This window comes from Eschrichtius robustus, chromosome 1, assembly GCF_028021215.1.
Source record: "Eschrichtius robustus isolate mEscRob2 chromosome 1, mEscRob2.pri, whole genome shotgun sequence".
NCBI lineage: Eukaryota > Metazoa > Chordata > Mammalia > Artiodactyla > Eschrichtiidae > Eschrichtius > Eschrichtius robustus.
In genome coordinates, this window is record NC_090824.1 from 196942376 (window position 1) to 196955661 (window position 13286).

A 13286-nucleotide genomic window follows, 5' to 3' on the forward strand; every position below is an offset into this window, starting at 1 on the left:
TCACCTCAGGTAAGGAAAACAAAAGCAAAAATAAACAACTGGCACCTAATCAAACCTAAAAGCTTTTGCACAGTGAAAGAAACCACCAACAAAACCAAAAGACAATCTATAGAATGGTAGCAAATGATCTGCCTGATAAGGGTTAATATCATATCCAAAGTATATAATGAACTCACAAAACTCAGTATCAAAAAAACAAAACCACCCGATTAAAAAATGGGCAGAGAACCTGAACAGGCATTTTTCCAAAGGAGACATATAGATGGCCAACAGGCACATGAAAAGATGCCCAACAGCACTAATCATCAGGGAAATGCAAATCAAAACCACAGGTCATCAAAAAGACAAGAGATAATAGGCGTTGATGAGGATGTGGAGAAAAGGGAACCCTCATGCACTGCTGGTGGGAATGTAAACTGGTGCAACCACCATGGAAAACAGTATGGAAGTTCCTCATAAAATTAAAAACAGAACTACTACTAATGAAAAGAACAAAGAGGCAGAAGACCAACCAGGAAACAGAACACTTCAACATTATAAACCAACTAGACCTAATAGAAAACACTATGTAACAGCAGAATGCATATTCCTCTCCAGTGCATGTGGAGACAAACCATATGCAAGGCCATAAGACAAAGCTGAGTAAATCTGAAAAAGGTTAAACTCATACAACGTTTCTTCTCCCACCAAAATGGAATGAAAACAGAAGTTAGTAATAGAAAGAAATCTGGAAAATTCCAAGCATGTGGAAATTTAAAAACATGTTCCTAAATAACCGTGGGTCAAAGAAATCACAGGTAAATCCTAAAATGCTGTGACGTGAACGAAAACAAAACACAATGTACCAAATCTTATGGGAAGTACTGAAATAGTGCTTAGAGGGACATTTACAGCTGTAAATAAGTACATTAAAAAGAAAAGTCTCAGGACCTCCCTGGTGGTGCAGTGGTTAAGAATCCACCTGCCAATGCAGGGGACATGGGTTCGAGTCCCGGTCCAGGAAGATCCTGAATGCCATGGAGCAACTAAGCCCGTGTGCCACAACTACTGAGCCTGCGCTCTAGAGCCCATGTGCTGCAACTACTGAGCCCATGTGCCACAACCACTGAAGCCCACACGCCTAGAGCCCGTGCTCTGCAACAAGAGAAGCCACCTCAATGAGAAGCCTGCGCACCGCAATGGAGAGCAGTCCCTGCTCGCCACAACTAGAGAAAGTCTGCGCAGCGACGAAGACCCAACACAGCCAAAAATAAATAGATAAATTTATTTTTTTTAAAAAAGAGAAAAAAGAAAAGTCTCAACGTAATAACCTAGGCTTCTTTTTTTTTTTTTTAAATTGCTCTCCATCAACAACCTCAAGAGAGTCTTTTTTTTTTTTTAACTTTTGGGTTTATTTATTTATTTATTTATGGCTGTGTTGGGTCTTCGTTTCTGTGCGAGGGCTTTCTCTAGTTGTGGCAAGTGGGGGCCACTCTTCATCGCGGTGCGCGGGCCTCTCATTATCGCGGCGTCTCTTGTTGCAGAGCACAGGCTCCAGACTAGGCTTCCATTTTTAAGACACTGAAAAAAGATGAGCAAACTAAAAATGAAGCAGAGGAAGAAAATAATAAAAATTAGAGCAGAGAGGCTCCCCCGACGCCAGGGCCGCAGTCGCTTCAGCTTGGCCTGCGGCCCTCAGGGGTAAAAGGGGCTCCAGAGGTGTGTCTCCAACCCCAGTGCCAATCACCCCACACCGCAATCGTTGTGGGGAAGAGAACAGAGGATTGAAGAAGGGTGGATTTTCCCTCTCACCTCAAAGCTCAGCTAGGGAAACCGTGTAGCCCTGACCAGTGGGCTCAAGGCCCTACTGGAAACTGGTTCTCAGCTTGAGAGATGAGGAAACAAGAACCAGTAACAAGCACTTTTTTTTTTTTTTTTCAATTTTTGAGGGGTGTTGAGACAAGATGGCAGAATAGATCTTTAGCCAGACTCGTCAAGAAAAAGGGGAGAGGGCTCAGATCAATAAACTCAGAAATAAAAAAGGAGAAGTTGCAATGGACACCACAGAAATATAAAGTATCATAGGAGACTACTACAATCAACTATATGCCAATAAAATGGACAAACTAGAAGAAATGGACAAACTCTTAGAAAAACACAATCTCCCAAGACTGAACCAGGAAGAAAGAGAAAATATGAACAGACCAATCACAAGTACGGAAATTGAAACTGTGATTGAAACCTCCCAACAAACAAAAGTCAAGGGGCTTCCCTGGTGGCGCAATGGTTGACAATCTGCCTGCCAATGCAGGGGACGTGGGTTCGAGCCCTGGTGCAGGAAGATCCCATATGCCACGGAGCAACTAAGCCCATGCACCACAACTACTGAGCCTGCGCTCTAGAGCCTGCGAGCCACAACTACTGAGCCCATGTGCTGCAACTACTGAAGCCCGCTCGCCGCAACTAGAGAAAGCCCACGCACAGCAACGCAGACCCAATGCAGCCAAAAATAAACAGATAAATAAATAAATAAATGTATTTATTTATTTAAAAAAAAAAAAGTAGAGGACCAGATGGATTCACAGGCAAATTATATCAAACATTTACAGAAGAGCTAACACCTATCCTTCTGGAACTATTGCAAAAAACTGAAGAGGAAGGAACACTCCCAAGCTCATTCTATGAGGCCACCATCACTCTGATACTAAAACCAGACAAAGATACCACCAAAAAAAGAAAAAAGAAAAGAAAAAAAAATTACAGACCAATATCACTGATGAATATAGATGCAAAAGTCCTCAACAAATATACTAGCAAACCAAATCCAACAATACATTAAAAGGATCACACACCATGACCAAATGGGATTTATCCCAGGGATGTAAGGATTCTTCAACATCTGTAAATCAATCAGTGTGATACACCACATTAACAAAGGGAAAAATAAAAACCGTATGATCATCTCAATAGATGCAGAAAAAGCTTTTGACAAAATTCAACACCCATTTATGATGAAAACTCTCCAGAAAGTGGGCATAGAGGGAACTCACTTCAACATAGTAAAGGCTATATATGACAAATCCACAGCAAACATCATTCTCAAAGGTGAAAAGCTGAAAGCATTTCCTCTAAGATCAGGAACAAGACAAGGATGTCCAATCTCACCACTGTTACTCAACATAGTTTTGGAAGTCCTAGCCACGGCAATCAGAGAAGAAAAAGAAATAAAAGGCATCCAAATTGGAAAAGAAGAAGTAAAACCGTCACTGTTTGCAGATGACATGATACTATACATAGAAAATCCTAAAGATACTACCAGAAAACTACTAGAGCTCATTAATGAATTCGGTAAAGCTGCAGAATACAAAATTAAAACATTGAATCTATTCCATTTCTATACACTAACAATGAAAGTCCAGAAACAGAAATTAAAGAAACAATCCCATTTACCATCTCATCAAAAAGAATAAAATACCTACGGATAAACTTACCTAAGGAGACAAAGACCTGTACTCTGAAAACTATGAAAAACTGATGAAAGAAATCGAAGATGATACAAACAGAGGAAAGATATACCATATTCTTGGGTTGGAAGAATCAATATTGTCAGAATGACTATACAACCCAAGGCAATCTACAGATTCAGTGCAATCCCTATCAAATTACCAATGGCATTTTTCACAGAACTAAAACAAAAAAATTTTAAATTTCTATGGAGACACAAAAAACTCTGAATAGCCAAAGCAATCTTGACAAAGAAAAACAAAGTTGGAAGAATCAGGCTCCCTGACTTCACACTATACTACAAAGCTACAGTAATCAAAACAGTATGGAACTGGCACAAAAACAGAAATACAGATCAATGGAAGAAGACAGAAAGTCCAGAAATAAACCCATGCACCTATGATCAGTTAATCTACGACAAAGGAGGCAAGACTATACAATGGAGAAAAGACAGCGTCTTCAATAAATGGTGCTGGGAAAACTGGACAGCTACATGTAAAAAATGAAATTAGAACATTTTCTAACACCATGCACAAAAATAAACTCAAAATGAGTTAAAGACCTAAATGTAAGACCAGATACTATAAAACTCTTGGAGGCAAACATAGTAAGAATACTCTTTGACATAAATTGAAGCAATATCTTTTTTGATCCGTCTCCTAGAGTAATAGAAATAAAAACAAAAACAAACAAATGGGACCTAATTAAACTCAAAAGCTTCTGCACAGCAAAGGAAACCATCAACAAAACAAAAAGATAACCCACAGAATGGGAGAAAATGTTTGTAAATGATGTGACCGACAGGGATTAATCTCCAAAATACAAAAACAGCTCATGCAGCTCTATGTCAAAAAAACAAACAACCCAATCAAAAAATGGGCAGAAGATCTCAATAGACATTTCTCCAAAGACGTACAGATGGCCAAAAAGCACATGAAAAGATGCTCAACATCAGTAATTATCAGAGAAATGCAAATCAAAACTACAATGAGTTATCACCTCACACCAGTCAGAATGGCCATGATCAAAGTCTACAAACAGGGACTTCCCTGGTGGCGCAGTAGTTAAGACTCCATGCTCCCAATGCAGGGGGCCCGGGTTGGATCCCAGGTCAGGGAACTAGATCCCACATGCATGCCACAACTAAGAGTTCGCATGCCACAACTAAGGAGCCCACCTGCCACAACTAAGACCCGGCACAACCAAATAAATAAATAATTTTTTTTAAAAAAAGTCTACAAACAAATGCCGGAGAGGGTGTGGAGCAAAGGGAACCCTCCTACACTGTTGGTGGGAAGTAAACTGGTACAACCACTATGGAGAACAGTATGGAGGTGCCTTAAAAAACTAAAAAGAGAACTACCATATGACCCAGCAATCCCACTACTGGACATATATCCAGACAAAAACATGGTTCAAAAGGATACATGCACCCCAATGTTCACTGCAGCACTGTTTACAATCGCCAAGACATGGAAGCAACCTAAATGTTCATCGACAGAAGAATGGATAAAGAAGATGTGGATGTAGAGCTGGCAGTGCCTGACGGCACGTCTGACACAGAGTTGGGTGGGGTCGAGAGTAGGGGGCAGCAGTCGGGGATGGCGGGAGGAGGAGGCAGCAGCGATCACTTATAAATGGCACTGAAGCAGGACCCAAAGCCTCAATTCCAGGAGGGTGAAAGAGTGCTGTGCTTCCATGGGCCTCTTCTTTATGAAGCAAAGTGTGTAAAGGTTGCCATAAAGGATAAACAAGTGTAATACTTTATACATTACAGTGGTTGGAATACAAATTGAGATGAATGGGTTCTAGAAAGCAGAGTACTCAAATACGTGGACACCAATCTACACCAAACAACGAGAACTTCAAAAAGCCAATCAGGAGCAGTACGCAGAGGGGAAGATGAAAGGGGCTGCCCCTGGAAAGAAGACTTCTGGTCTGCAACAGAAAAATGCTGAAGTGAAAACAAAAAAGAACAAACAGAAAACACCTGGAAATGGAGATAGTGGCAGTACCAGTGAGACACCTCAGCCTCCTACAAGAAAAGGCCCCAGGTAGATCCTATGGTTGACAATGAGGAAACATTCACGAACCGAGCTGAAGTTACAGTAAAGATTCCTGAAGAACTAAAACCGAGGCCTGTTGATGACTGGGACTTAATTACCCGGCAAAAACGGCTCTTTATCTTCCTGCCAAGAAGAACGTGGATTCCATTCTAGCGGACTATGCAAATCACAAGAAATCGCAAGGAAACACAGATAACAAGGAGTATGCTGTTAATGAAGTTGTGGCAGGGATAAAGGAATACTTCAATGTAATGCTGGGCACTCAGCTGCTCTGCAAATATGAGAGACCACAGTATGCTGAAATCCTCGCAGATCACCCTGATGACGCCCATGTCCCACGTGCACGGAGCGCCGCATCTACTGAGATTATCTGTACAAACTGGAGCAATGTTGGCCCACACACCTCTGGATGAGAAGAGCCTTGCTGTATTACTGAATTATCTTCATGATTTCCTAAAACACCTGGCAAAGAACTCTGCAACTCTGCTTAGTGCCAGCGATTAACGAAGTGGCTCCCCCTGAGTACCATCGGAAAGCTGTGTGAGGTGCTTATACTCACTTACGTTTGGATGTCTGTAAATGCATTTTTGTTTCTTAGTCCTTCTCTTGTACAAATGAGGTACTTTGGAAATGTCAGTGTATAATAGAATTGATGTCTGTTTTCTGTTTGATATTTAAACAGAGAAAATGAAAGGAATTACAGCTCCTTTTTTCTTTTCTTTCATTTCAAAGTTGCTACCAGTGTATTCAATGATGGACAACAGAAAGACATACTGTATTTTATTGCTTAGTTGACAAAGCTGCATTTGAATGCTGGTGGCTCTATTCCTTTGCCACCACACACTTTTATAATGTGTTAATGCTGTATGACAAAACGCCCTGATTCCTAGTGCCAAAGGTTCAATTCAGTGTGTATAACTGAAAACACTCGTCCATTTGCGCTCCCCCCTTTTTTTTAATGGTGCTTAAAGAGCCCATCCTTTGCAAGTCATCCATGTTGTTCCTTAGGCATTTTATCTTTGCTCAGATTGTTGAAGAATGGTGGCTTGTTTCATGGCTTCTGTATTTGTGTCTAATGCGGGTTTTAACATGATAGACACAGTGCATTGTGTAGCTACAGTTTTCTGGAAAAGTCAATCTTTTAGAAATTGTTTTTCAGATCTTCAACAAATTTTTTCTTTAAATTAAAAAAAAAAGAAGAAGATGTGGTACATATATACAACAGACTATTACTCAGCCATTAAAAAGAATGAAATAATGCCATTTGCAGCAACATGGATGGACCTGGATATTATCATACTAAGTGAGGTACGTCAGACAGAGAAAGACAAATATATGATATCACTTACATGTGGAATCTTAAAAAAAAATGATACAAATGAAGTTGTTTACAGAACAGAAACAGACTCACAGACTTCGAAAACAAACTTACAGTTACCAAAGGGGAAAGGTGGGGGGACGGATAGATTGGGAGTTTGGGATTGACATATACACACTACTATATTTAAAATAGATAACAAGGTCCTACTGTATAGCACTGGGAACTCTGCTCAATATTCTGTAATAACCTAAATGGGAAGAGAATTTGAAAAGAATAGATATATGTATATGTATAACTGAATCACTCTGCTGTACACCTGAAACTAACACAACATTGGAAATCAACTATAGTCCGATATAAAATTAAAAATTTTAAATAAAACAAAAACATTAGAGCAGAAATTAACGAAATAGAGTAAAGAAAAACAAGAATCAACAAAACTGAAAATTGGTTCTTTGAAAAAAAATCAACAACATTGACAAAACTTTAATTAGACTGACCAAGAGAGAAGACTCGAAATACTAAAATCAATAATTAACGGGGGATATTGCTACTGATCTTACAGAAAGAAAAGGGATTATAAAGGAATACTATAAACTGTATAGATAAATGAAATAGACAAATTACTAGAAAGATACAAACTATCAAAATTGATACAAGAAGAAAGAGAAAATCTGAATAAACCTATAGTAAGTAAAGAGGCTGAATCAGTAACTTTTTTAAATCCCACAAAGAAAAACCCAGGCCCAGCTGACTTCACTGATGAATCCACCAAACTTTTAAATAATACCAAGTCTTCACAAATTCTTTCAGAAACATAAGTGAAAAGAATAATTTCCAACTCAGTCTATGAGACCAGTCTTACTCTGAAACCAAAACCCGACAAAGATATCACAAGAATGAAAACCACAGACCGGTATCTCTTACAAATATGGAACAAATATCCTCAATAAAATACAAGCAAACGTAATCCACCAATAGATGAAAAAGATTATACACTATGACCAAGTGGGATTTATCTCAGGAATGCAAGGTGGATTCCAAATCTGAAAATTAACTGAATAAAGGTCAAAAACCACATTATCGTCTGAATAAGACAGAAGAAGCACTTGGCAAAATCCAATACCATTTCATGATCTAAAACATCCAACAAACCAGAAATAGTCATGTAATTTCTCAACCTGATAAAGGCTATCTATGACAAACCTACAGTTCTAAGCCACTTGAAAAAAGACTGATCAGGAACATCAGACATGGATGTCCTCTGTTACCACTTCTATTCAACACTGTACTAAGGTTCTAGCAAGGGCAATGAGGCAACAGAATGAAACAAAAGGCATCCAGGTTAGCAAAGAAGAAACTGACCTACCTCTATTTGCAGATGAAAATTTACTACAAAGCTACTGTAATTAAGGCAGTGTTATCAGCTTAAGGACAGAAATATCAATCAATGCAAGAGAACGGAGAGTCCAGAAATGAACCCTTACATTGCCGGTCAACTGATTTTCGAAAAGTGTACCGAGACAATTCAATGGAGCAAAATAGTCTTTTCAACAAACCATGCTGGGGCAACTGGATATCTTCATGAAAAAGAATAAAGTTGGATTCTTTTCTCACACCATATACAAAATTTAATTCAATACGAATTCTACATCTATATGTAAGAGGTCATACTACAAAACTCTTAGAATCTGACACCAAAAGTACAAGCAATAAAAGATAAAATAGATAAAATGGACATCCTTGAAAACCTTTGTGCTACAAATGACATCATCAAGAAAGTAAATGGACAACTGACAAAATGGCATAAAATATTTGTAAATTATATATCTAATAAGGGACTTATAGCTAGAATATATAAGAACTCTTACAACCTGATAATAAAAACACAACCCAATTAAAACATGGGCAAAGGATCTGAATGGACAAGTAGATGTAAAATGGTCAATAAACACATGAAAAGATGATTAACATTATTAGCCATCTGGGAAATCTGCTTCTAGTAAATAAAAATGAAAACCACAGTGAGATCCCACTTCACACTTACCAAGATAGCAATAACCAAAAAGATAGATATTAAGTACTGGTGAGGATATGGAGAAATATGAACCCTCAGTGCATTGCTAGTGGATTGAAAAAGGCTGCAAACTGCTTTGTAAAACAGTCTTGACAATTCTGTTAAAAGGTTAAACAGAGGGTTACCATATGATCCAGCAATCCCAATTCTAGGTATATACTCAAGAGATAAGACACACTAAAACTTATACACAAATGTTCATAGCAACATTATTCATAACAGACAAAAAAAGGAAAGAACCCAAATGTCCATCAACTGATGAATGAATAAATAAAATGTGGTATTATCCATACACTAGAACATTACTCATCCTTGAATATGAAGAAAAAAATATTTTTTCTCCCATTTAACAAGTGATATAGTTTGACATAATTTAAAATTACGAAAGAAAAAGAGTAATTTTTCAAAAACGTTAAATATGACAAACGTTCGCCTCAGCATCAAAAATAAAAACTGCCAAGGACTAATGTTTGGAGTACTTACATTAGGTACTAGAAAACAACTTGTTTCCTTCTGAGGGACAAGACTGGATTCAGGCTGCCCCTTATAAGTAACTAAAACATTACAGGCGTGGCTAACCTCTACTCCTAATAAATAAAAGCCCAACTGAACATATAGCTCATTCTATTCTCTCTTTTTAGATTTTCTGTAGTATTGAAATCACCTTAGAATGCTATATAAGAATTTTAATCATATTTACTGCAATCTACAGAACTGGTGAAAATCACCTTGATGTAAATTTGCAGAATCATTACTACTTTTACACTCTTGCATTTTCAAGTCAGTATTCCTTATCCTTCCTGTGTTCAGCTAACAATCCATTATGCATATAAAAATGTATAACCAAAAATAAAAATAATCTGGGACTTCCCTGGTGGTCCAGCAGTTAAGACTCCATGCTCCCAAGGCAGGGGGCCTGAGTCCGAACCCTGGTCAGGGAACTAGATCCGCATGTCACAACTAAGATCCCGCATGCCGCAACCAAAGATCCCACACACCGCAACTAAAGATCCTGTGTGCCACAACTAAAGACCCGGCGCAGCCAAATAAATAAATTTTTTTTTTAATAAAAATAGTTTACGGCTGTGAAAGCAATTATACTTCCCAAAGATGGCTGCCACAATATCGTCCATTCCATACATTCTTACAATTTGACACTGACGCTCATCATAGTGACACAAGAGGTGGGATGTAATATTCCGTCTCCTTTATTCTGGGCAACAGCAGAATCGATGCTAAGTGACGTCTGGAATAGGTCATAAATGGGGACGTGGCTGCTGCCTGGGGTATTCCAACATTCGCCCTCAAAACCCAACCAATCAACACGCTGAGAGTATCCAGGACACGTGGAGAGGTCCCAGCAGAGAGCCACCATCATCCTCCCGACGTGTATGTGAAAGAGAGCACCTTCAAGATGACATCTCCCTCAACTACCACATGACCGCAACTGCACGAGATACTGCGAGTAAGAACCATCTACCTGAGGGTCTGGTCAGCCCCCAGAATTATGAGGAATAATAATGAAATGATTACTGTGGTTTTCATCACTAAGTGGTGGCATGATGTGGGATAACAGCAGAACATAACCAGAACAAATTGTGTAGGAAAACTACCACATAGCTTGATGCTAGCATACAATTACTGGGTCACTCCTTGCACCTTATACTATGCACCTCACTTACCCACTCAGAGGCTTTCAAGCTCTTTTACTTACTTTAAAGGGGGAAGAAAAATTTTACTGATGAATAAAAGAAAAAAATGGAAACAGTCACCATCTCCACTTTTAATAGTACAAAGCTTCTGACAGACTATTTGTTCTTCAGTAACAATTATCCTCTTTTTCTATAGAAATGGTGTGAACTGGGCACAAGGCAACACAGCTGAAGACTACGTTTTCCAGCCCCCCCTGCAGCTAAGTTGATCAAACGACTAAGTTGTGGCCAGCGGGAGATGCACCCCACTTCCAGGTCTTGTGCATCTCCCAGTCCCTTTCCCTACCCCCTGGGAAAAAACTGGAACAGCTGTCTTGGACCCAGAGATGAAGCTCCCAGCACTGGAGGTCCACCTCTTTAATTTTTCAGTGAGACAAAAATAAACAAGAAAACCAAAAAACACTCCTATCTTTTCTAAGTCACTGTATTTTCGGTCTCTCCGGTACAGTCCCCTAGCCTACACACTGATATAAACTCCTGCAAACCCCTGGCTAACACTTTAGGGCTGACAAGCCACTGACATGACACATTGTTGTCATGTAATTAGGCAATTCAATCCGACCTGCTCCCACTCTTCTTCAGGATATTCCCTGTTCTTCTGGCAAGTATTCCATGTGCTTCATTTATTTTGGCTTTTTAATCACGTGTGACTTACTACATATTACGCAGAAGTTACAAAATAATTTCTTAAAGGCATGTGGATTTTCACATTACTACTGATGTAGCAGGCGTTTTAAAAGTCATCATGAATCCTGGGAAAGAATAAATACATGTGTATGTATAACTAAATCACTTTGCTGTACACCTGAAACTAACACAACATTGTAAATCAAATATACTCCAATATAAAAGAAAATAAAAAAATAAATAAGTAAATTAATTTTTTAAAGTCATCATGAATCAAATAGCATCTTTAATCAATGAACATTCTAGAAAAACTAACGCCAATTAGTTCATTAAAATATGCAAGTTTCTCGAATACTTTATTAAACCAAATCTAAATAGAGACAAAGAGAGAGAAATACAGCAATTTAACTAATGTATTATTTTATTACAAAACAAGATATGTGGCAGTTTTTCCCCTCCGGCTCTATATCCCCAATTCCTCAAGAAAAATGAAAAACGAAGAATCATAAAACTGAAAGGCTTGTCTCAAATCTCAGCTTTCTGAGCTGTAATATTAAACTAAAACAAATAGGTTAACACTTAAAAGAATTAGAAAAAGAAGAACAAACAAAACCTAAAGTCAGCATTAGGAAGGAAATAATAAAGATCAGAGGGGAAATAAATAAAATAGAGATTAAAAACAATAGAAAAAAATCAATAAAACCAAGAGCTGGTTCTTTGAAGGGTAATAAACAAGATTGACAAACCTCTGGCCAGGCTCACCAAGAAGAAAAGAGAGAGAACCCAAATAAACTAAATAAGAAGTGAAAAAGGAGACATAACAACCGACACCATAGAAATACAAAAAAACATGAGGGAATACTATGAACAATTATATGCCAACAAATTCAACAACCTAGAAGAAATGGACAACTTTCTAGAAACATACAGCCCACCAAAACTGAATCAAGAAATAGATAATTTGAACAGATTGATCACTAGAAGTGAAATATCAATAGAATCTGTAATTTTAAAACTGCCTACAAACAGAAGTCCAGAACCAGGTGGCTTCATAGGTGAATTCTACCAAACATACAAAGAAGAACTCTTACCGATCCTTCTCCAACTCTTCCAAAAAATTGCAGAGGAGGGAACACTCCCAAAGACATTCTATGAAGCCACCATCACCCTGATATGAAAACCACTAAAAAAGAAAATTACAGGCCAATATCTTTGATGAATATAGATGCAAAAATTCTCAACAAAATATTAGCAAACTGAATCCACAACACATAAAACAGATAATACACCACGACCAAGTGGGATTCATCCCAAGTTCACAAGGATGGTCCAATATATGCAAATCAATGTGATACACCACATCAACAACAGAAAAAACAAAAACCACATGATCATCTCAATACATGCAGAAAAAGCATCTAACAAAATTCAACATGCATTCATGATAAAAACTCTTACCAAAGTGGGTACAGAGGGAACATATCTCAACATAATAAAAGCTATTTATGACAAACCCACAGCCAATATAATACTCAACAGTGAAAAGCTGACAGACAGCCTTCCCACTAAAATCTGGAACAAGACAAGGATGCCCACTCTCACCACTTCTGTTCAACATAGTACTGGAAGTCTTAGCCACAGCAATCAGACAAGAAAAAGAAATAAAAGGTATCCAAATTGGAGCGGAAGAGAGAAAACTGTCGTTATATGCAAATGACGTGATTCTATATACAGAAAACCCTAAAAACTCCACACAAAAACTACTAGAACTGATAAACAAATTCAGCAAGTTAGCAGGATAAAAGATTAACATACAGAAGTCGGTTGCATTTCTTTACACTAACAACAAAATAGCAGAAAGGGAATGTAAAAAATAAATAAATAAAACCAATACCTTTCAAAATCACACCCTCAAAAATAAAATACTAAATAAACCTGACCAAGGAGGTGAAAGACTTATACACTGAGAACTATAAAACATTAAAAAAGTAAACTGAAGA

General features: G+C 38.1%; 1 protein-coding gene and 1 pseudogene across 5 annotated transcripts in view; one reads left to right on the forward strand and one right to left on the reverse strand.

Moving 5' to 3' along the window:
• NSUN6 (NOP2/Sun RNA methyltransferase 6) overlaps positions 1 to 13286 on the reverse strand; it is a 111939-nt gene that overhangs the window by 52250 nt on the left and 46403 nt on the right. The window lies entirely within an intron of this gene.
• Positions 5134 to 6093, forward strand: LOC137761922 (mortality factor 4-like protein 1 pseudogene; annotated as a pseudogene).